The 22876-nt window shown below is 35.7% G+C and overlaps 1 pseudogene; it reads left to right on the top strand.

The window, feature by feature from the left end:
• The first annotated feature begins 11055 nt into the window (after nt 1-11055).
• On the top strand, nt 11056-12956 carry LOC102023981 (annotated as a pseudogene).
• The last annotated feature ends 9920 nt before the right edge of the window (nt 12957-22876 follow it).

Genomic DNA, 22876 nt, shown 5'->3' with positions numbered 1-22876 from the left:
CAAAATCCCAACAAGCTCCTTAAAATAGTTTCTGTCACCTCAAATCTCAGGTCCTGCAAAACAGTTACTTGAGTTTTGATGTTTTTTAATGACATTTTATGTTTTTTCCACTCCAGAATATTTTTCTAGCACATGCAAATGTAAGATAGTGATCACAGCACTAGGCAATGATTTCTATCCTGTGAATTCAGCAGATAATTCTGGAAAGGAGAAGCCAATCATTTTTCTCTTCAAATTTAAGCAACCATTTAAGATTTCAGTGTCAATTAACCTACCATTCCATGATTGTCTATCAACAAAATACACATTTAACTCCATATCTTCTTTTTACCAGTTAATAAAATTTAAGATAGAATTATGTCATTACAGCTATTAAAATCAGCAGAGAAAATGCTCCAGGATATCAAATAATTCATTTCTATCACAAAATGCAATTAAAGGAAGGAAATTTAGAGCCCTTAGGATTACAGAATTATCTTCCTTTATGGCAATTTAGCCTTCTAGAAAAGACAGATGGGTCTTTGATCTTTGCGCTTTTTCAGGAGACTTAATTAACATTTGTAATTTTGGTACCTTAGGAAAATCACGTAATGTCTCTGAGTTTTCATTTGTTACATAGAAGGTCAAGATGACAATACGTTTATAATAAAAGAATTTTATGAACAATAATGTGAGATAAGGCAGTTGAGCACAGTGGTTAAAAAACAGATTCTGTAGCCCAATAATGTGAATGTATTTGAATGTCATCTATATCACTTACTAGCTGGTAAACTTTGTAAAGTTACTTCACCTCTTTATTTCCTCATCTGTAAAATGGAAATATAATAATGCCTATCTTATAAATTTCTATGATGATTAAATGAGCTAATGTATATGAAACATTTAGAAAGTACCTTGCAAATAATAAGTGCTATGCAAATATTATTACTGTATTATCAAATAAGTTTATATCATTCTCTGTATATAATATTTACTTCTATTTTAATGGAACATGATTATAATTTTAGTCAGAGAAAATTATGTTATGCTTTTTTGGTTTACAAATTTATCAGCAAGCAGAATATTTCTCCAGTTGACCATCCTATCAAAAAATGCCCTGCCCAATTTCTGTAAACTGGAAATTTTTGAAAGCTTGTAACATTACCTACATTAACAGTGTTTCTGCTTCATAAATTGTGGTACTGAAACTTCAAAATATCTAGCTAAAATTTTTTATCAATACTTAAAATATAGCCGGGCATGGTGGTGCATGCCTGTAATCCCAGCACTCGGGAAGCTGAGGCAGGAGGATTGTTGTGAGTTTGAGACCAGCCTGGGCTACAAAGTGAGCTCAAGGCCAGCCTGAACTGCATAGCGAGACCCTGTCTCAAAAAGTTAAAAACAAAACAATACTTAAAATATAAAGCTTACAATTAATCATTTACATTAGTAGCACAGATATCAGCACAAAATTTCCTTAACATATTCTATAGATGTAACCTATTAAATACATTTAACAAGATTACTTCAGATGTCAGAAAGTTTTGGAATTCTAGCAGAAAGAAAATAACAAAAAATTTTCCACTGATAATATAGATAAGAGTTATTTCACAATTTTAAGTATTCCATATATACAGAAAACCATATTTTAGATGATTTTGTACTTTCAACTTACCAGCAATAGTAAAGGTATACTACTATGTGATAATAATGCCAGTATTTTGACAAATAAAAATTAAATACATTTCTTGTTCTGTATGTTGCTTTATATTCCACAGTGTGATCAAAATATAAGGTGAATGTGGAAATTTAAAAAAAATTATGACCCTGAAAGACATATTGCTATTAATCTTCTTCAAAATAGTCCCCTTCACTTTCAACATACTTATATCTTCATTCTTGATCTTTCTCAACAAGTTTACAGTTTGTGGCAATTTCTGTCAAATAAAAACTTTACTGTGTATCTGTTGCCAATCAGCCTCTGGTTCTTTTACTCAGTTGACTTGGAAATCATGAATTAGCAAAGTGCAACTCTGCTAACAGTCTCCAAGTCACTAGATGAGATGGAATAATGCTGAGTGCCAACATCTGACACAGCCGCTTGCTAGTCACTGCCAGATACTGTAGGCAGACTACCAGGCGCTGGTTTTGGTTGTTGGGGCCCCAAAGCTCTTCAACGCTAATAGTCTGTCTTGTTTATTGCTCTTTCTTTTGAACTGTTACAGTTTGTGTCTGGATATCTCCCCAAAGCTTCATGCAGTAATGGGATGGGCTTGTAGAGTTTATGATTGATTCATGGTCCAACGCTGGGTTTATGGGTATGAGTGCTACACCTGCCTTGGGGCAGGTAGTTTGCATACAATGTAAGGATGGAAAAAAGGCTGCTTGCTGTGCTCCTCCCCTTGTGCTCTTGTTGCTTTTGCTGTTTTTTGCTGCCATAAACAGTTGCCCTGTGCCATGTGCCACCCTGCCTTGGAGCCAGCCAAGTATGGAATGAAACCTCCACAGACTGTGAACTAAATAAACCTTTCCTTCCTTAATACTGGGCATCAGGTATTTTGTCTCAGCAATGAGAGAAAAGTAACCAAGACAGAATTTGGTACCAGAAAAGTGGGGTTGTTGCTGTAACTGTACCTGACCATGTGGTTCAAGAGCCTTTCGAAATGGCTTGTGGAAAGTGTTTGGAAAGGTTCAGAGATTTCATCTAAAAGAGAAACGCTAGATGCCTTTTGGCGGTTCTGTATGAGAGATTCCGGTCAGAGCTCAGAAGACCAGAAGGCTGATAGAAATCTTGCTGGTAAAGATCAGGTTCGGGAGGTTTCTGCTGAGAAGAAGGACTGTGTTGGTTGTTGGAGTCCAGAGGACTTATGTTATGGCTTGGCAGAAAGTTTGTCTGCATTTTGCTGTGTTCAGAGGACTTTGCCTAAAACTGAGATTAAGGGCAGTGGACTGATTAATCTGGCAAAAGAAATTTCAAGGCAGTCAAATGTTGGGGCAGTGGCATGGCTATTGTTGGGGGCTTTTAGCCAGGCTTATGCTGAGAATGAAGAACAAAGAGCCTAGCAGGATGATATAAAATGTGCATTTGCCCAGAAAGGAAGCTCCAGTAAAGTTGTGGACTACAAAAATAGAATTGAGGGGATCTCAATTGCTGAGAAAGAACAGGAGAATATAAAAGATGGCCTGAGGGCATCACAAGAAGCAGCAAGTCTCCACCCTTTGCACCTTCAATACTGCAAAGGTGAAAGACTTTGCTTTGAGAAGAAAGCTGCAGAGCACCATGTTCCAGAATAGCACCAGCAACCACATCAGTTGTTAGAATTGCGGCAGCATGGAGAATTTCTTCTTCAGAATCAGGTTCAGAATCCTCAGCCATCCAGGCACTCAACCCCCATGACTAAGAGAGAAGAAAGCCTGGCTACTGCTCCAGGTGACAGCAGACCTTGGCATCATCTACGTGGCACTGGTTTTAGATGCATACAGAAAGCAAGAGTTCTGAGGTTAAGAAGACTTCCACTTCGATTTCAGAAGGCCTGGGAGGCCATGCAGTGTGCCCCTGAGAGGGCAGTGTGTGAAGCTGTGAGGTTCACAGCTGAGTATGAGAAGCCAGAGGCTCAGTGGAGACCTCAGAAGTTTGGAAAAGCCAGGAACATTGATTGTCTAAGGAAAGCTGCAAGGAGGGAGGAAAGGGGGCCCAAGAGAGAAGCCTGGGATCTGTAACCACCAGAAGCACCACAGAGGCGGAGCCAACCAAACCCTTTGGAGTTCACAATGTGCCACAGATTACTTCAAATGCTGGACATGGAACTATAGGACTTAATGTTTGCCCTGCTAGATTTTGGACTTGCTTTGGTCTCAGTGTTTTATATCCTTCTGTTTGTAGCTTTTGGAATGGTAATATTTATTTGTGCCATTGGATGTTGGAAGTGCTTAACTTTTCATTTGTACAGGGACTCACAACTAAGAATTTGCTTTAAATCTCAGAGGAGATTAGGGACAAAGACTCTTCAGCAATGCTGAAACTGTTAGGACTTTGACAACTCTTAGAGATGTACTAAGTTCCTTCTGCATAAAGGGTTGTACATGAGTCTGCAGGGGGCCACAGGTGGAATGTTATGGTTTGTGCCTGGATATCCCCCCAAAGCTTCATGCAGTCCTGGGGTGGTAGAGTTTGTAATTTTCTCATGGTCCAATGCTGGGATTATGGATGTGAGTGCTACACCTGCCCTGGAGCAGGTAGTTTGCATACAGCGTAAGGGTGGAAAAGAGGCTGCTTTCTGTGCTCCTCCCCTTGTGCTCACTCCTTTTGCATTTCCTGCCACCATGAGCAGTTGCCCTGTGCCATGTACCACTCTACCTTGGAGCCAGCCAAGGATGGACTGAAACTTCCACAGACTGTGAGCTAAATAAACCTTTCCTTCCTTAATATTGGGTGTCAGGTATTTTGTCTCAGCAACAAGAGAAAAGTAACTAAGACATGACCTAACTGCCCAGTCCAAATTACTCAGGGTAAGAATCCCAAGTAGATTTATAGGACTTTTGGAGCCCATATACCTAAGCAATAAATATAAGCAGTTTTACAGAACCACCAATTAAGTCTTTAACAGGGCTTATGGTATAGCATAATGGTTTCAATACGTTGGAAGAAATCCTCTTGGACTAACCTGAAAAGTTGGTGGAAGGAATGATGCTTATATAGCAGCTGCAGGTCCACGATTGGTCCATGTACAGACCCATGATTGGTGCAGGGCTCCAGGACAGCCTCTGTTATATCATGGTGGTGATACAGGGAGGAGGCAGGGATGAAACCAGGGAATCTTCTGAAAGGCCAGCTGTGGGGGCTGGGAATATTAACAGTGGGTACAGTTAGATCCCTCCCTCTCTAACCTTAGCCAGAGTGGGGTGCCCCCTCCCTTCTTCAAAGAGGTGACAGTTCAGTCTGAAATGTTGGGAACAGGGGAGAGGCGCCATGTGGACAGTTGAGCTGCACTCATGTTGCAATGGAGTGGAGAAGAGTGAGTGGCCTAGAGAGCCAGGGAGGACTCCAAGCAAATTTTCCGTGTCTTTTGGGGGGGGCGGTGAGGGGGACCAAAGGGAAGCAAAGGAGGGGGAAATGACAGCTGTTGGCAAGACACAGTCCCCTCCAGCCAGTGTGGGAAAAACAGGAGAGTCAGGCATGCCACTTCTGGCTTTTTCCCAAAGCAAAAATGACTATCAGCACTTGGGAAGTCAGGGTAGAAGAATCGCTGCAAGTTCAAGGCCAGCCTGAACTGCATAGTGAGACCGCATCTGAAAACAAAAACAAAAAGTAAAACAAAACACAACATAACACAACACAACAAAATGACCGGGAAAGGTATATATTTTCAATCAATTCAGAACACTGAGGCAACCACAACAATATAAAGACATGAAGGAAAACTTCCAGAACTGCTTTGAGAAGTGGCAAAAATGAGAGAATAAATGTATTTGAAGCAAAGGGAAATATTTTGAGGGGAATTAATGACACTATGTCTTCTATAGCAATAATTTAAAAAAATTTAACATTCACCTTATTTTTATCATGTGTCGTATAATTTTCATATTAGTTCCTGCACATAATAGTTTAATACATTTATTGTATAAGAAAGATAAATACACATCCTTAAAATTTCTGCTAATTTTGGCTAAATTATCACTTTACTGCAATCCTATTGGAAAAATAAAGCAGAGCAAACTTTTTTTTTTTGTCTTTTTGAGACAGGGTCTCGCTATGCAGTTCAGACTGGCCTTGAGCTCACTTTGTAGCCCAGGCTGGTCTCGAACTCACAATAATCCTCCTGCCTCAGCTTCCTGAGTGCTGGGATTATAGGTGTGTGCCACCACGCCTGGCAAGCAAACTTTCTGAAAAGCAATTTGATCATATGTACAAAAACATTAAAAATGTATATCCTCTTTACCTGATTTCTAGAAAGCAACACTAAGAACATAACTCACACCGGAAGTGTAGATTTTTATCATATCTGATTTATAATAGAGAAAAGCTGAAAAGGTTAAGCAATATAGTGCTTCACATGGCAGAATTCTTTACCGCCATTAGGAATTGTGTTCATGTTATACCAGATAAAATAAGCCAGAACCAAAGATAAAAATCATATAATTATCTCAGTAGATGCAGAAAAAGCTTTTGACAGTAGATGCAGAAAATGAAGAACAAATGAGAATGAAGAACAAAGAGCCTAGCAGGATGATATAAAATGTGCATTTGCCCAGAAAGGAAAAAGCTTTTGACAAAGTCCAACACTCATTCACAATAAAAACCCTATAGAAAAAAATGGGAATAGATGGTCTTCATGGCAATCTAAAAAAAAGCCATGTATGAAAAACCAACAGTCGACATCATACTAAATGAACAAAAACTTAAAAGCTTTTACTCCAAAATCACGAACAAGACAAAAATGTTCACTCTCACCACTCCTATTCAACATAGTTCTAGAAACACTAGCCAGAGTAATTAGACAAGAGAGAAATAAAAGGAATAAGGATAGGAAAGGAAGAAGTTAAATTATCATTATTCACAGATAACATTATACTCTACATAGAACATTCCAAAAACTCCCCAAGAGACTTCTAGATTTAATAACCAAACTTAGTAGTATAGCTGATACAAAGTCAACACTCAAAAATCAATAGCATTTCTGTACACAAACAACAAACTCACTGAGAAAGAAATTAGGGAAATCACACCCTTCACAATAGCATCCCCCAAAATGAAATACTTAGGAATCAACCTAACAAAGGCATTTAAAGATCTATATATTGAAAATTACAGTACTCTGAAAATGGAGATCAAAGAGGGTATCAGAAAATGGAAAGATTTCCCTTGCTCATTGATAGGAAGAACCAACATAGTCACAGTGGCCATACTTCCAAAATTGTTATACAGATTTAATGCAATCCTGATCAAAATACCTTTAGCACAACTTGCAGAACTAGAGAAAACATTCCTAAAATTCACTTAGTACCAGAAGAGATCTAAAACAGCAAGGCAAACATAGACAACAAAGGCAAGGCAGGAAAAATCATAATCCCTGACTTGAAATTATACTATCAAGCTACTATGATAAAATCAGCATGGTACTGGCAAAGAAAAAAAAAAAAAAAAAAAAGGCCCAGATCTGAGGATCAGTGGAATGTATTAGAAGATGCAGACACAACTCCAAACATACTCAGCCACCTTATCTTTGACAAAGGGACCAAACATGTTCACTGAAGAAAGCCTCTTTAATAAATGCTGCTGGAAATAAACTGGCTCTCTAAATGCCAAAGACTAAAACTAGACCTATGTCTATCACCATGCACTAAACTAAAATCGAAATGGATCAGATGTCTAAATATTAAAACAGAAACACTAAATCTACTGGAAGAGAAAGTAGGTAGAAATCTTGAAAACATAGGTCTAGGCAGAGAGTTCATGAACAAAACCCAGACTTACGGGAAATACTTCAAAGAATCAACATCTTGGATCTCATCTTATTAAAAGGTTTTGCAGAGCAAAATAAATCAGCAACAGATTGAAAAGACAGACCACAGAGTGGGAAAAAATTTAGCCAATTGTCCCTCAGACAAAGGGTTTCTATCTAGGACATATAAAGAATTGAAAAAAATCAGACCCCTCAAATTCAAAGACTCAATAAAGAAGATGGGCATCTGAGATGAAAACACACTTCTGAGAAGAAGAAATACAAATGGCAAATAAATGTGTGAAAATATGTTCAGCATCACTGGTCATTTGAGAAATGTAAATTGAAATAACACTGAAATTCCATCTCACCCCAGAAAGAATTACTATTATCAAGAAATCAGCCAATAAAAAATGCTGGAGAGGTTGTGGGGAAAAAAGGAACACTTTTCCATTGTTAGTGGGAGTGTAGACCTGTACAACCACTGTGGAAATCAGTGTGGAAGTTCCTTAAAAACTAGGATTAGAGGTCCCATTCGACCTAGCTATTCCCCTTCTGGGTATCTTCCAAGAAGAATCAAAACCATCATATCACAGCAATATATGTGCACGCATGTTTACAACAGCACAGTTTGTAATAGTTAAATGTTGGAAACAACCTAATGCCCATCAACCAAGGAATGGATAAAACAGAGGTGGTATTTTTATATAATAGATTATTACTCAGCTATAAAGAAAGGTAAATTTGAGACTTTTAAAGGTAAATGGAGGCAACTAGAGACTGTACTCATAAGTGAAAAAAATCAGACACACATGTAAACATCTTATTGTCTCCATGAAGTGAGAAAATGAAGGAGTAAATAAGGTGTAAAATGTACAGAAGATATTGTGAAATGGGAAGAAATTGTTCTTAAGGAAAAAGGAATTAGATGGGTGAAAGGGGAAAGGACAGTAGAGAAAAGAGAAAAAAAGCAAGTCAGTTATACTATTCGTGTTTCTTAGTTCATTAAAAAGGAAGGTTTGTTTTAATATCGATTTGAGAAATTTTTATGCCCATATCTTGTACCCTGAGCAACTACTTTAAAAGTAACAACATATAACTATTGTTGTTCTCTTATTATTTTGTTATAAAATTTTGTTTTAACTTTTTTCATAAAATTTTTAAAAAGAAACTTATATTCTCAGCTTTTTCTTTCTCCTTTCCTCTCATCCTTCCAAACTTTTCTGCCTCCAGACATACTCTCACCTTCCCAAGAGTAGGTTAAGTCATGCCAAGGACCTTACAGAAGGTCCACTAATGATAATGGCTATATTAACCAAGTCCTTTTCAATTGCAGAAACTTATTTTTAAAAAATACTTCTAACATTTTTTCTAATTATAGAAGAAATCCAAGATTTTTGTATAAAATATAGTGGTACAGAATTGTATAAAATCAGAAGTAAAAGTTACCAAGAAAGGCAGCTCCTCAAAAATAAGAAATCTTAATATCTCTCCTTTCAGATCTTTAACTCTGCACATATATTCATGGTCAAATTTTTTCTTTTAAAAAGACTGATCATACTACAATACTACCTTATACCTTACCTTTTCTGCTTGACAATATATTTTAAATATCTTTTCATATCAGTATTATAGACTTACCTTGTTCTCTTTTAAGTATGCCACTATATTCCACTGTATGGATATACCATAACTTATTTTTAAATCAATACTCCACCGAAGGAAACTTACATTTGTCTGATTCTTTTCACTGGTATACATAAGGCATAGAGCTTCAACGTTAAATAAACTACCAGCATCTCTACAACTACAGGAGGCAGAAAAAGATAAAAGTTTCACTCACAGGGAATATACTTTTTAAAACTGGTTCTAAAAAGGCTTCAAGTATAGGCTTATACACAGATTAATTTATTTTTCACCAAGGAGACTTTTGAAAGAAAGCCTTGAAAGTTGCAAAAGAGGAAAGCTATCAATGTATAATTTTATCTAGTCCTAAAGCCATCCAGTACGCTAATGCCAGCTGTGGCAAAAGAGGTTTAAAGGAAACACTGTGGCCCAAACAAAGGAAGAGGACATCTGTGGAGGGCCAGTTTGCAAGGATATCAGAGTCTCAATAAGGTGAGGAATGCTCCCATGTACAGTAATGATTCTTCTTAGGGTATCAGAAGGGCAGGGCAGTGTTTATGTAGTGCTTTGACCTCTTGTGGATTTTTGGAGCCAAATTGGTATGAAGGGTATATTTAAGTATGGGTGCAGAGAGTAGTGGCCTGATGCAGGAGTTTGAAGGCCAACAGGAATGAGAATAGCATCCATTCAGGGTTACATAAGAGTTAGCTAGGCCTACAGAGTCAGCAGCTGACAAGTATGGAAAAGGTATTCATGTATAGGGGCATGGGGTGAGAAGGTGTGTCAGATCCCAGGTAGGATGAAGAGGCTATTCACGCAGAGGAGGATTTGGCAATAGAATTGGTAAATTGGTTACATAGCCTGCATCCACAGGTGGCTAATTGGGGTGTGTGCTATGGTTTGGTTAAGCATCTCCCTAGCCCATAGGACTGTTGGAAGGTGGTAGAACCTTTAAGAGGTGAGGACCAAGTTGGAAATGATCCAATCATATGGAGGTGTGCACATGAAGGGATATTGAGACTCTGATATTGAGACTCTCTTCTTTCTCTCTTTCCTTCCCTGCTGCCGAGAAGTGAATAACTTCTTCTACTATGTACTCTTGCAGTGATGTGCTATGGGATCACAGGACCAAAGTAACAGGGCCAACTGACTGTGGACTGAAATTCTGAAAGTGTAAGTCAAAATAATCCTTTCCTCCTTTTAAGTTGATTCTCTCCATTATTCTTATGGTTCATGCCTAGATGTCCCCCAAAAGCCTCGTGCACTTTTAAGTGGGGCTTTTTCGGAGGTAGCTGAATCTACAGTACGTGATTAATTCATAGTACAATGCTGGGATTAAGTGTACAAGTTCTACACCTGCCCTAGGTCAGGTAGCCTGCACACAATATAAGAGAAAGAAAGAGTCTTGTCCTTTTTGCTCTTTCAGTTATTGCTTGTGTTGTCCTCCACCACCATGTACTGTTGCTCCTCTGCCGTGTGCCACCTTGCCTTGGAGCCAGCTGATTATAGACTGAAACCTTTACAAACTTTGAGCTGAATAAATCTTTCCCTCTTTAACTTTGGGTGTCAGGTATTTTGCCTCAGCAAAAAGGGAAAAGTAACTAAAACAGGTATTGTGACACAATAATGGAAATCTGGATAACACACTAGGACTTAGTCTTTGCTGGCTTACTGCAAAGCAGTTCCAAGACATTATAAATACTTTAGTATAGATCTCTAGAAGATAAAGATTTTTTTAAAAAAACATAAAATACAATCCTATTATACCCCCTAAGTTTTTTCACAACTCCTAAATATCTAATGGTTAGTTAGTCTATGGCCATACCCCCTTGAACACACCTGATCTTGTGTAATGGTTAGTTACATTTAAATTTCTTCAATTAGCTTATATTTCTCTGATTTATTTGAATCAAGATCCAAACAAAATCTACTGATTGCATTTTATTGATATGTTTTTCAAGATTCTTTTAATGTATTCTAGTTTTTCCTGCTTTTGCTTCTCTTGACAATGGATAAATGTATCTGTCAAAGAAGGCAAGTAGGTTAAGTCATGCCAAGGACCTTACAGGAGGTCCACTAATGATAATGTCTATACTAGCGAACTCCTTTTCAATCACAAACACTTATTTTTTAAAAATACTTCTAGCATTTTTTCTAATTATAGAAGAAATCCAATAATTGTTTGGCCCTCAAATGTCCCACATTTCCTATTTGGCTGATTATATTCCTGTGATATCATTTAAAATATTTCCCTCTTCCCTGTATTAGTATCTTTATGAGTGCATGAACTTTTAACTTATTTGCTATATTATAGAGCATGCTAGACCTTATTTTTTCTAGTGTTTACATTGTTGCATCTTCAGCCAGTGAGGCCCATTGAGTGAGTTCCTTTGTCCTATTGAAAAGACTCTATTGGACTAATAATTCCATTACTTCCTGGAATGACAAGATGTTTAGACTGAACCTGTTCTTTATCTATTCCAGAACTGGAATCAGTCATTTATCCAGAGTCTTGCTTCCTTTTGGTGGAAAATTATATTTAGAAACTCCAATCTGGGAGGTGGGATTTTGCATTATGCTAGAGATGGCCATTACTTCTGGAGCTTTTCATTACTCAGTGCTAGGAAATACTTTTGTTTTATTTTAAAGATAAAAATCATATTATGAATTCATGTTGATATTTCCAATTCAAATTTAAGGTTACACTTTTTTTTAACACATCTCTTTTGTGTTGGTGTTTCTTTCCTTCATTTCCAATAACAGTACTATTTGACTCACCATACAACATATATTTAATGATTCAAAACTGTATTACTAGTAATATTACTAACAATATGATTGTTGAATATAATATAATGCTTATTTATGCCATTTTGTCCTTGTGATGTGTTCTACTAAGGATATAGTTAAATTATTATTTTAAAGTCATTTGAAATAACTATTCTTTATGTTATTAAATTACCAACTTGGCATGCAGTTGGGTCATTTATTTCATTATGTTTTCAAATTTTAAAGATTGTTTCCCTCTTTTCACTTTATTTTTGTTTCTATTGTTCTATTGAACATTTATAGGATTACAAAGTCAAAACTATGAAACCAGGAATATTAAAAAAATCCACTTCTAGTACCCTATAGCTCAAAATTCCCAGTCATTTTAGGTTTATCTTTCTACTACTTTTTTATTCACTCCCTTATTCAGATTAAAAATAGTATGTTATACACATTACTCCCCTACAGCAATATTAAATAGCTAGATATATTAAATAGCTAGATAATCACAAGAAGTTTCAATCCATGCAAGAAAATTATTGATCCTTTTTTTTTTTTTTACTGGAACCAACTTTGATCTCGTTTTCTGTTTTTCTTATATTTTTTTTCAGCTATTATTTCTGAGCTATCATTCATTTCCTCTCCCAGAATCTTTCAAGAGGTCTTAATTTCTGGCTTCTAGGAAGAGATAGAGTTGCTGCAGGTGCTGAAGTACAGGCTTCAGCAGGTCAGAGGTCATGGCAGTCTCTCCAGCTATCTACTAATTTTCTTCAAGGCAATGATGTGAAGGTTGGTACAGGAGTGGGGGAAGACAAATATGGAAACAAACACTATGAGGATAGCACATTTTTTTTTGCCATCCTTGATGGATTATATATACTACTGAAATTAATGGTCAAAAATACATTCTGCAATGTAGATAGAAGCATGATGTTTCCTAAATGGCATTATTGATGACCATCCAACAACAAAACCACTGACTGCTTATGAATTCATCTTGACAAACTATAAAATCAACAATTTGTACCTTATTCTACCACTTGGAAAGAGATTCAGGAATACCTTCAATACCTGACAAGACCAGTTTCAACATACAAAATAGGGGGATTCCCATATAATTCCTTTTTTAATTGCTTGTAATTAATTTGATTAAAAGTGTTTGACCAAGAAAAAAAGAGAGGTTTCAGTCAAACTTGTTAGTTTCTGTTGGGTCATTCCATCTAAACACTCTGCTGTCATGTCATCCCCAATATGTTGTTAGCTGCTAAGTCTTTTCAATTTCTGATACCTCCTGAATCAGCCACCTTCTCTCCATTTATACTGCTGACCCTGGAGTTTAGGGCCTTGTTTCCTCTATTCAAGTCTCAGGAAGCTGCCTTTGCTGTCCCACATGCCTATAAACTGATCTTTCTTTAATTCCTCATGACTTGCTGCTGGGTGAATCATCTGAAAAGATTTTTGTGGTCATATTACTTTCAGCTCTTTCAAAAAAACCTGAAGAAGCAATTTTATTAAATCAAAAATAAGCAAAAAAGAGATGATGGAGAAAATAAGAATAAATAATAAATATATGAAAAAATGTTCAACATCATTTGTCATTTGAGAAATGCAAATTAAAATTACACTGAGATTCTGTCTCACTCCCAAAAGAATGGCTATCATCAAGAAAACAACTAATAACAAATTCTGGCAAGGTTGTAGGGAAAAGGAACTCTTCTCCGCCATTAGTGGGAGTGTAGGTTGTGGGACCACTGTGGAAATCAGTGTGGAGATTCCTCAAAAAACTAGGATTAGCAGTCCTATTTGACCCAGCTATTCCCCTCTGGGTATCTTCCCAGAAAAATTGAAAGCATCATACCACAGAGATATATGCACAACCATGTTTATAGGGGCACAGTTTGTGATAGTTAAATCTTGGAAGCAACCAAAATGCCCATCAGTCAATGAATGAGTAAAAAAGATGAGTTTTTTTATATAATGAAGTGTTACTCAGCCATAGAGAAAGATAAAATTGAGACATTTATAGCTAAATGGATGGACCTTGAGACCATAATCATAAGTGAAATAAATTGGACACACAGGTATAAATATCACATTATCTCTCTGGTGTGAGAAATTGAAAATGTAAATAAGATCATAAGTATACAATAGGTATTTTGAAATAGGAAAAAACTATTAAAAAAGAAGAGGGAAATAAGGAAGGGGGAAGGAAGGATGGGAAAGAAAAAATGAGAAAAGAAGGATAAAATAAAAACTGAACTTTGTGAATGGGGCAGGGAAGGGGTTTTGAAATGAAGGTATTGGAGTGGGGAAAAAAAGAGGAAACAAGATATATTATGTACAGATGCAAATTCTCTATAGTGATTGTGGTCATTCTGCACACCTAAGTTATACCAATAAACTTAAATTTAAAAAAAAGCAAAAATGAGAGGAAAGGGGGGGATAAGCAATAAAATTGATTAAAACACATTTTATATTTGTTTATTTTTCATTTTGCTTTTGTTTTTTATTTGATTTTGTTGGTGCATTTTAGATACACATAATGATCACATTCATCATAGTGAATTTGTACCTGTATATAACTTGATTATTTTTCCCATTCCCCTACCCTCCCTTCAATCCCTCCTTTCCTCCCCACTTACAAAAGCTTTGTTTCCATTTTTGTTTCTTTTCTCACTTTTTTTTACTTTTTTCTTCTTTCCTTTCCACTTAGCTAGTCATTTGTTCCCAACCCCATTTGAACATTTTCTTCCTATTTCTCAATATATGATATACATTTTGGTCCTCATTTACACTTCCAGGGTGTTATATATGTATTACATCTATTGATTTGTGTATGTTGAAACATTCCTGAATCCCTGGCATGAATCCTACTTGTCATAATGTATAACCTTTCTGATGATTTGCTGCATTCTGTGTGCTATCATCTTGTTGAAGATTTATGCATGCACATTCATTTGGGAGATTGGCCTGCAGTTTTCTTTTTTGGTTGGGACTTTCTCTAGTTTTGTTATCAGGGTAATGCTTTCCTCTGGGAATGAGTTAGGGAGTATTGCTTCCCTTTCAATTTCATTAAGAAGTTTGAGGAGTAATGGCATTAGATCTTCTCTAAATTTCTTGTAGAATTCAGCAGGACCTGGGCATTTCTTTGTTGGTAAGTTTTGAGTTACATTTTCAATTTCATTAACTCTTATTGGGTTATTTAGAATTTTTATATCTTCTTGATTCAACTTTGGTAATTTGTAAATATCTCAGAATCGGTCCATTTCTTCTATGCTTTCCATTTTATGAAAGTTTTTTGGAGTAGGTATTGATGATCTTCTGAATTTCCACAGGATCCATAGTGATTTCACCCTTTTCATTACTAATTGCATGAATTTGAATTTTTTTCCTTTTTTGATAAGGTTGGCTAACGGTTTAGCAATTTTATTTAATCTTTCAAAGAACAAACTCTTTGATTCATTGATTCTTTGTATTATTTTCTTAGTCTCAATTGCATTAATTTTTGCTCTGATCTTTGTAATTTCCTCCCTTGTGTGAGTTTGGGGCTTGATTTGCTCATTAGCTATCTATTTGAGCTCTTTCTATTTTCCTGATATAAGAATTCACCACTATAAATTTTCCTCTTAGGACTTCTTTCATTGTACCACATAAGTTCTGATATGTTCTATTGACATTTTCATTTAATTATAGCTATTCTTTAATTTTATCTGTGACCCATTAGTTGTTCAGAAGGGTGTTATTTAATTTCCATGTGTTTATGGAGTTTTTGCAGTTTCTTTTGCCATTGATTTCCAGTTTCACTGCAGTATGGTCAGATAATATGCATGGGATAATCTTAATTGCTTTGCATTTACTTATGCATGTTCTATGGGCTGCTATGTGGTTTATTTTGGAGAATATTCTATGTTCAGCTGGGAATAATGTATGCTACTTTAGCTAGGATGTCATATTTGTTGTAATCAGTTGTTCTCCCTTGTATAACAATAACAATACTGGGAATGTCTAGGGTAATAACCATCACCATAGTTTAGTACCAAAGGACTGGGGACTGAGTCACATAGATACCAACATCTCATCCTTCTTAAGTTGGAAAGGTAGGATCTTGGGACAGACACAGAAACCAAGAACCTCCTATACATAGAAGACATCCCAGAAGAACAGACATTTCCTAGGAAGGCCTTGATACTAATGAGAAAGCTATCTACTATAAAAACTTATAAGAATCAACACAGAAAACAAAATAAAAATTAAAAAAATAGAAAATGACAAAATGCAGAAGCAAAATGGAACCCCAGACCTCCAGCCCACCCAGAACAAGTCCAGGAGACAATGAGATAGAGGAAAATGGAGGACACACACCTGAAATTTCTGAAATGATAGCAACAGAAGTAAAGAAACAAATCCATGAGGCTGTAGAGGAAGTCAGATCAGAAGTAATCTTATGGGGGCCAGGGAGATAGCTCAGCCCCACAGTGCCTACCTGGCAAATGCAAGGTCCTGAGTTTGATTCCTGGTAAAAAAAAAAAAAAAAAAAAAAAAAGAAATAATCTTTTGGCTGATGGATGTAGAGTGTCTCGTGGTACTTTTCTATCATTGAGGAGGCCTGACAACTCTTAGGATAAAAATAAGTGTTTGGTGGCTACATAACTCAGTGTGAAAAATCCAAACTCTATACTACAAGAAAACTTCTTATCCAGCCTAATCTTACTTTTCCAGTTTTACCTATTAAGATTTCTGCTCATGCGTACTTTACATGGTTATAGTAACTAGTGTAGCATAATTGTCCTTCCTGTTTTGCCTACATGCTTCCTCCATGTATATGTCCTCTTCAACCATTATTCTGAGAACAAACCAGACCCACAGTTAAAAACACTGATACTAACAACTACAATTCTTTGAGTGCCTAATCTTGCAAGAAAATGTGTTAGGTAATTGGCATATACTAATTATTCAATAATCTTGTGATATTTCTAAGATGAGAAAATGAAATCAGAGGGGTAAGATAATTTTCTCACAGCATATTCAACATTGAGAAATTTATGCTCTCTGTTTTTACCAGTGGTTGTCACATTTCAGTGTAAACTGAAGTTATCTGGAAGTTATTTTAACATGGTGATACCTGAGGCATGCTCTCTGAGTCTGGATCCCTTGGGGCTGCTTTTGGGGCTGTTTTGTTTTGTATTTTTTACCAAGATATTAAAGGGATTGGATCATGGGACTTGCAGTCTTTGAGCTACACTCTGAGAAACACAGTACCATACCAACCAATAACTTCTTTCATACTTTTTGTGTTTTATCACCTGGAGATCTCTATGTTACATTGGTGAGATTATATGTGAGAAATTATTTTGTCACTCAATGTGGTGGCACATGCCTATAATCCCAGCACTCGGGAGGCTGAGGCAGGAGGATGGCTGCAAGTTCAAGGCTGGTCTGTGCTACATAGTAAGCTCAGCCTGAACTGCATAGAGAGACCTTGTCTCAAAAATAAATCTTGTAGATCTTCTATTTAAATATGGAAGGTATTTATAATATTGTTCAACATAACTACAATGGAAGCATTTTAATATTTCAAACTTGCTTTATAAAATGTCTAACAGAGAGATTTCATTAGCATCATTAATAAGTACAATGAATACCCCTGCATGTTCTGCGAATGATTCATGTACGTGCTTTGAAATACACCTAGTGTCATCAAGAAGGAATGTTTTGTCTCTTTTCCTTCCACTCCAGATGTGGTTTGAATGGGCAGAAACATCACAACCAAACAAATGTGACCGACCTTCCGGTGAAGTTCTCTGTGTTTTGATTAGGCAAAGAAATAACAGGAGCTTCAAGATAGACTTATGTCAAACATGGTTCTCATGTCTAAAGAAATATATCCAAAGACAATTTGTGTATTCATAGATTTAATTGGCACAAGTAATTTGGGGCTTTTTTTCAATACTCATACAAATAGTAGGTTTTTAGCCAAAACTGTTACCAGAAAGAGCGTGCTATTTATGTGGCATGAAAAAGAGAGGGAGTGCTTGCTTCGGCAGCACATATACATATGAAAAAGAGAGGGAAACAATGAAACTTTACATTATAAATTTTAACCAAGGTGCTATCATTTAATTGAATATGGATGATTTCAAATGGCATTTTTTGGTTCAAATTTCCAAAAGACCTTTTAAAATTGAGGCTATGAAGAATGTTGCAGCAAATTGTGTAGGGGAAGTTGAAGAGGGGCAAAACCAGGAAAATGATGGCAAAAAAATAAATCATGTATCTGTTAAGGGACTTTGATCTAGAACATGTAAAGCACGATTGTAATTCAGGAATAAAAGGATAAATGATCTAATTAAAAATGGACAAAGGGTCTAAACACATCTTTCACCCAAGAAAATGTACAAATGACCAATAACCAACCACATAAAAAGATGCCCAATTTTGTCAGTCATCAAGAAAAGGCAAATCAAATCTACAATGAGATAGCTTTCAGACAGGATTTGAAACGAAAAGATCTGCAGGAAAGATCTTAAAAACAAAACAAAAACAGAGATAGCAGGTGGTGATGAGGATGTCAAGAAACTAAAATCCTCATGTAGCTGATATAAATGTAAAATATTGCATAAGAAAAAGCCCAGAAATTTCCCAAATGATTAAGAACATTGACCACACAACACACCAGTTCTACCTACAGATATATGCCCAAAAGTAATGAAAATATGTCCTGGCAAAAAATTGAACATGAGCATTCATAGCAGAATTATTTCTAGTAGACAAAAATGGAAGAAATTCTTAATATCCATTGACCAATAGACGAATAAATAAAATGTGCGATGTCCATTTAACACAGTATTATTCAGCAATAAAAAGGAATGAAGCACTGACACGTGTTATAAATACATGAAAATATATTAAGTGTAATTAGTCATTCACAGAGGATTACATTTTATAGTATTCCACTTATATGAAATGTGCATGTATTAGTTCATTTTTCATTGCTATCACAAAACACCCAATGCTTTATAAAGAACAACGATTTCATTAACTCATTGTTTCTGAGACTGGAATTCTAAGATTGGGTGGCTTCATTGGTTCAACCCTTGGTGAGGGCCTTCTTAGCTACATCACAAAACGGTAGGTGTTGTCCTGATGGATCTTGTGTGTGAAAGGGAGAGAAAATTCACATGGCAAGTCAGAGAAGGGAGAGGAGTCAGCCTGTCTATTTTTATAACAACTCATTCTCACTGTTATTGAGACCAGCACTAATCCCTTCTGAGGGCAATGCCCCTTATGACCTAAGTGCCAGACACTAGGCCCAACCTCTTGAAAGTTTTACCACCTCTCCACATCATCACACTGGGAAACAAGCTTCCACATCATGAAGCTCTGGGGCACATATTCAAACCACATGCAAACCTGATTTGTTTGGAACAGGAAAACCTTCGGACAGAGAGTAGATTAGTGATTGTCTGGTTTTGGTCAAGATGAGAGGATTAGAGGGCAATGGCTAATAGGAGAAAAGTTTCTTTAGGAGGTCATAAGTATAAATTTGATTGTTGGAATGGACACCTAACCCTATGAATATATTCCAAGTCATTGTTTTGTACACTTTAAATGAGTGAGCTGCATGGTGTGTGAATTTTATCTCAAGAAAGCTGTTGTAAAGACAATCATATAAAAAATTCAGGATGTTCTTTATAACATAATATATAGGATAAAAATAGTCACTACTCTAGGATCTCATTTTCACTATGTGGATGAGAGAAAGGAAAAGTATGTTTGAATACTTATGCATTAAGCTTTGTGCAATTCTTATTTAACACTCCCAGCTGGCAAGGTAACTATTTTCTAATTTTACAGGTGACTTCAAAGAAGTTAAGCCCCTTGCCTCAGTCAGCTGTGTCTTAAGTGGCAGAGTCCAAATTTAAACAAGGTTTGTCCATCTACACAGAAAATATTTTTCCATTATACCATTTGGTCCCTGTATTACAAGTAGGTTTATAATCTCATTTCAATAATGGAACTAAATCTAAAGCAGATGCTTTATTCAGAAAAGAGATACAATGAAAAATGCAGTGAATTCTATTTCAGTGTTATTTTTACTTTAAAGAATCACATTAAAAATGCCCTAAACATCTATCATTTGCCTTAGAGCACATTTTTATCCATTTAGAGGATAAAATTCAAAATATATGCATGTGCATGTATTTAATTAATATTTAATTATGTATACTAAAAATTCTTTCTGAAAATAATGCAATATCAATGCTACATAGCTCAATTTTTTCTCAAGTGATACAATGTCTTGGAAATTGACTTTGTGATGGCCCAGGGTTAAAAAAAACAAGCTGTATTTAATTCAACTACGTGAATTGTCTTGCCTGCTTATATAACTATTTGTTTGTTATAATCTACACAGCAAGTGATACAAAATGACATTCTATAATTATTTCATGATTGCTATGATCCTATGAAGGCAGATTTCTTTTATAAATTTTATATTCCATAGCTTCTACTTCTTATTAAATAGTTTTTCATTATATTAGTAGTAATCTCAGAGCATCAGAATGGGGCACCAGTCAATTTAACAGTTATCTTTCTTTTTGCCATGGGAAAACAGGAATTTCTAGGCCAAGGGCACAAATGAAAAACTAGGAATCACATAAATTTTCCTTTTTACTGGAAAAACTACTATATTTGGTCCTTGAACATATTAAGCTGTCCATATCCAATTAGAAATAAATGGGGTACTAAATAAAACAAAAGTAGACTGGTGTTAAATTGTTGCTTCTCAGTGTTGGGAACTAGTTTATATCAAGAAACTCATAAGGGACACATGTCAGCTTAGCTCTCCAACTCACAAAATTTTCTGTCTTCACTGGTCCTAAAAGTTCCAAATATTTGGAAATAGTTTTCTTTTGTTTGTTTTCCCTCTTTTGTGGATATTTTATGAGGCCTAAAAATAATAGCCTTTTCTTCAGCTTAAATGAATCAAGCTATTTCTTTGTATTCTGAATTCCCTACAAATCACTCACTCTATTCTAGGATAGAGGAAACTGTTACTGACTTCATTGTTCTAGCTCATATCGCATAATAATCTGTGGGGCTGGTCCTTTAATTTCTCTGTATCTTACAAACTTAATATACTCATCAAAAACTGTGTTCAAATCCCTCATGATAAATCTACCTGACTTGCCCACAAAAGGTTTCACAGACTTTCTGTAGCCTCAGCATAAAAAAGTTTAGACTCCATCCATCTTATTACATACCTGCCAAAACCCCAAAGAAAATAAAACACACTGGACTGTTAAACTACGTTATGTTTGTGCTATTATCTCAAGACACTGAGCCATATTTAAGTAAAATGCAGCCTTGAAAGTATTTTTTAAGGATTTTACCTTGTTGCTTGATGTGTGCGCATTTAACTGTAAATTATTTCATGTGAATGCAGGAAAATTATAATTACATTAGTAAATTGATCATTTTGCAAAGAATGTGAACCCAGACCATTACAGGGTGGTATTAACATACATTATCAGAGTAATGGTTAACTACGTTTTTGTAAATGTGGCAATTTTTTAAAGGCTTATCACAAGATTCTGGAAAAAATCCTATTCACTGCATTCATTTTCTTCTACTTTAACTTCAAATGATGCTATAATCTTCCATGTAGAAGTGAAAGTGTGAAGTTAACCAAATCAAGAATGTTAAGATTCTTTTTTTGTAAATAACTGATATCCACCCATCGTTTAGACCTATCTTTTCAGCCCAAGGAAATGAAAAATTGTACTGAGGAGTTATGAATCAATGGACATAAATGATATAAAGGATTTCTGAAAACTAGTATTGATTTTTTTGGTCTTTTTGAGACAGGGTCTCGCTATGCAGTTCAGGCTGGCCTTGAGCTCACTTTGTAGTTCAGGCTGGCCTCAAACTCACAACAGTCCTCCTGCCTCAGCCTCCTGAGTGCTGGGATTACAGGTATGTGCTACCATGCCTGGCTAGCATTGATTTTTAAGTTGATAATAGAAAAGCTACAATAAGTTTAAAAATTAAAGAAAAAGTGGACACTGGAGGGAGAACTTAGTGCTGTAAGTAATCATCTATAATAAATATGACAATAATACCAGGGTCACTGGATTGTAAGTGTCACATTCTATTACTCTGAAGAAAATAACTCATTTCTCATTTACAACAGAATACAATCATAATAATACAATAATGATTGGAAATGTTGTGAAAACATGAATCTTAAGCACAAACATTCTTGTTTGTAAAGTGTATAATTCTCAAGAGACTTGAATTTTAGTACATCAGTACCTCAATCCTTTGCAAAATCTGTATTCCTCGTCATGGAATTCTAACATTGTATTAAAATGGGCTGGTGTTATTATAGTAGGAAATTGCTGGTGAAGTCTTAGCTCATTCCTGAGATCTCAAATCTCAAATTTTTACTTGTCAAAAGAAATACAGTAAGGAAAATTGCACCAATGAACTTTTGAACACTAAATGCAATGACCTTATTCTGAAAGGTGTATGCCTTAGATTGTGTACATGTGATAACACTTAGTGAAGTCTAGGGACTGAGCTAACTGTTGAGCTTACCCTATCCATTAACAGTGATCTCCCGAACAATTTCTGAAGTGTTTAATAAGCAGTTTAGAACTTCACAGAGCATGTATTATGGCTTTGGAACTTCTATAAGAAATGGGAGCTACTTGTTTTGAAGAATGAATTATATTAATACAGGGCTGTAAAACTCTTTGTGTGAAAGTTACTGGTATAATTGCTTTATTTTTCTTCATCTTTCCCAATGAGTATAGTAGTTTTATGTTTACTCTGGCTGCTTTATCCTGTCAAAGAAAATGCAGTCTTACAAGAACTTTATTCTGTCTTGTTATAGCTTTTTAGTGCACCAAAATAAGTGTAAATTATTTCCCATTGACACATCAAGTCTTTTCTCTTCACTCACTTATCAAGTAATGTAGATTTACAACCTATATCCATGTAGTTCATTCAAAGGATGTGAGATTTAAAAAAGCAAAATTTCATTCAATTAATTATGT

This window comes from Chinchilla lanigera, unplaced genomic scaffold (assembly GCF_000276665.1).
Source record: "Chinchilla lanigera isolate Chin_1 unplaced genomic scaffold, ChiLan1.0 scaffold00007, whole genome shotgun sequence".
Lineage (NCBI taxonomy): Eukaryota > Metazoa > Chordata > Mammalia > Rodentia > Chinchillidae > Chinchilla > Chinchilla lanigera.
This window is presented reverse-complemented; position numbering and strand designations above follow the sequence as displayed.